This window comes from Montipora capricornis, chromosome 1 (assembly GCF_036669925.1).
Source record: "Montipora capricornis isolate CH-2021 chromosome 1, ASM3666992v2, whole genome shotgun sequence".
In the NCBI taxonomy this organism is placed as follows: domain Eukaryota; kingdom Metazoa; phylum Cnidaria; class Anthozoa; order Scleractinia; family Acroporidae; genus Montipora; species Montipora capricornis.
The window spans coordinates 16055306-16057805 of record NC_090883.1 but is presented as its reverse complement, the minus strand read 5'-3'; the positions used below and the strand labels follow the sequence as shown (position 1 = coordinate 16057805).

General features: G+C 37.5%; 1 protein-coding gene across 1 annotated transcript in view; it reads left to right on the top strand.

Moving 5' to 3' along the window:
* LOC138059476 (uncharacterized) overlaps positions 1 to 2500 on the top strand; it is a 7088-nt gene that overhangs the window by 3598 nt on the left and 990 nt on the right. The gene's annotated exons all lie outside the window — the stretch shown is intronic.

Sequence of the window (2500 nt, the reverse complement as noted above, 5' to 3'; positions counted from 1 at the left end):
AGGCAAAGATGAACCCGTCACCATTTGGCTTTCTATTCCCTATATTGGCAAGAAAACGTCACAACTTCTGTTCCTTTAAACGAAAGCTGCGGAGACACCTAAAAAACTCTAACACCCAGTTCAGAATCCGCGAGAAAACCACAAAATTGTGCTTCTACACCAACAACAAAGATAAAGTGCCACTTTTGAACAAATCACACATCGTCTACAAATTCACTTGTCGCGGTTGCCAGTCATCATACATTGGCAAAACTGACAGAACCCTTCTCACCCGAACACGTGAACACGCTGTTACTGATAAAGAGAGTGCGATTTACAAACATCTACACATGTGCGAACATTTAGCCTTTATCCATAATTTATTCAATTTACCGGATACTTTAAATAACATCATCACACCAACTATTTCCAGCAACAATGAATACGCAATCAATGTAGTTCAGAATAACACCACGGTGTTAGATTATGACGACAATTGGAACCTGCTATTGTATAAAGAGGCCTTCCATATCAAGCACCAATCGCCATCACTTAACAAATTATGGATTAAAATCCAGCGGGGAACTCTGCCTGTTCTCTTGAGTATACCTCTTGCAACTATTTAAGCTCCTAAGTTTTGTATGCATTTTTAGTCTGATCATGGTATAGCTTATACCGAAATATAACTGTCACTTAAGATCTTGGTTTTTGTTCATTTGTTGTCAAAATTTAAAGACACAATGAATCTACTTGGTCTATCGTTTATTAATGGGTTGCTAAACCCAGTCAGAATCTGCGTAGCATTTGGTCGTTTTTTTTTTTATTTTCCGTGTCGGGAAAAGTCTTTCCTGTCACTCCCCTACTAAGTAGTGTCTTTGTGGGCAGTGTCGTCTGCATATTTTTGCTAGGCTTCATGTGGAGATTTGATCAGGTTGGCGCAGTAGAATATTTAATTAACCTGCAATGGCGTCGAGAGTCATTGTAACATGAATGGTGTTTTAGTGGATCTTTAAGGACAACATACCCTCATGGAGCTCAAGAATGGGACGTCAATTGGATGAACAAGACAGGCGCTGAAAAGTAAATATTTGGAATCTTTAAAGCGACGAGTAATGGTCTTCGACAATAATTTCATTTTTCGCCATTGGATCTCAAGTGAGCTTTGTTTCTAATATTTTGCTAATTGGTGTTATATAAAACACTAAAACTAAATGTTGTCTCTTTTTTGCTTCATTATTTACGATCAAGGTTCTTTTGAAAAGGGTTTGATGTGAACTGTCAGAAATTTATTTAATTGCATATGCATTATGACACGAATTGTTTCTCTTGTTTGCACGCACGCATGCAATTGAAATAGGAAGGGTGTTTGCCTCTAATAGCAACATGTTTGTTTCAATAAAGTTTTCGCTGGAAAAAGGATTTTCTTAACAAATTTGCATACCTGGGTTGTAATGTGATACAGGAGGATTTTCAGCAAAAAATTGTGACGCTCATAAATAATAAAGTGGTGATAAATAACCTCGTCTTGGAGAGTATATTTTTGACTTTGCAGAAACAATGGTCAACCTCAAGAGTTGGGCGATTGTGATCTTTGTGTTTAATTCGCACATTTCTTGTCAAACTTTATAACACTTGAAAGAAAAAGAAAACTAACAAAAACAAAAACCTTGTATCTTGCCATCATTTGACACAGATGCTTCACTGTTTCGCGAGTAAACACGCCGCGGTAACTTGATCACGGCGCCCACTGAATTCCATGTCACTTTCGATTTTGCGATTTGCTTGTGCAGCCAAAAGTACAATAACAAAATTGAACGTAGCAGAAATCCCCCAAAATGTTTGTCGCTGATCGTAACTTTTTATATTCGCAGTTCAAAATTAATGTTGTTTTCATGTTGTAAATTATACTGCTGATGGCAAAATATTTTATTCTCAATCGACCGTCCTGAAAACTTCCTTCTGCTCTTCATAAAAAACTGTGTATCAACATTATTTACTTTTGCATCAATATTTAGTTCGCATTTGTTAGCGTTAAAATAGAATTTTCGGTCCACCGCTTCTGTCATACAAAGTGGTATATTTTTTAGGTCACCCATCCAGATACTAACCCCGCCACACAGGGCTCACCTTCAGTGAGTTTTTGTATTACAAAGCTGTCAGATGCTCAGAGTGCACGCTTAAACTTGCGGCGAAAAGAAATTGTGCAGGAACTTGAATATGATCAACATGTCAGCCAAGACGCCAATGTTTCTCGATTCCCTTTTATTTTCTTCAATCTTTCCGGGTTCAGTACTTTGCTAGTAACCACATGTCTTCTCAGGGGGCTATTTACCTAAGACTTGTCTACCATTGCACTACAATGATATACAACACCAAAACAATATCGTGCACTGTTAGAGCTACATAAAAAGACAACTTGAATCTCCAGGAAGACAAAACGCAGCTCAGTTGACAATATAGAATAAGGCACTGTGTTACTCCACTTTTTTCTAAAGATGACAGGAATTTCTTCTTTGTGACA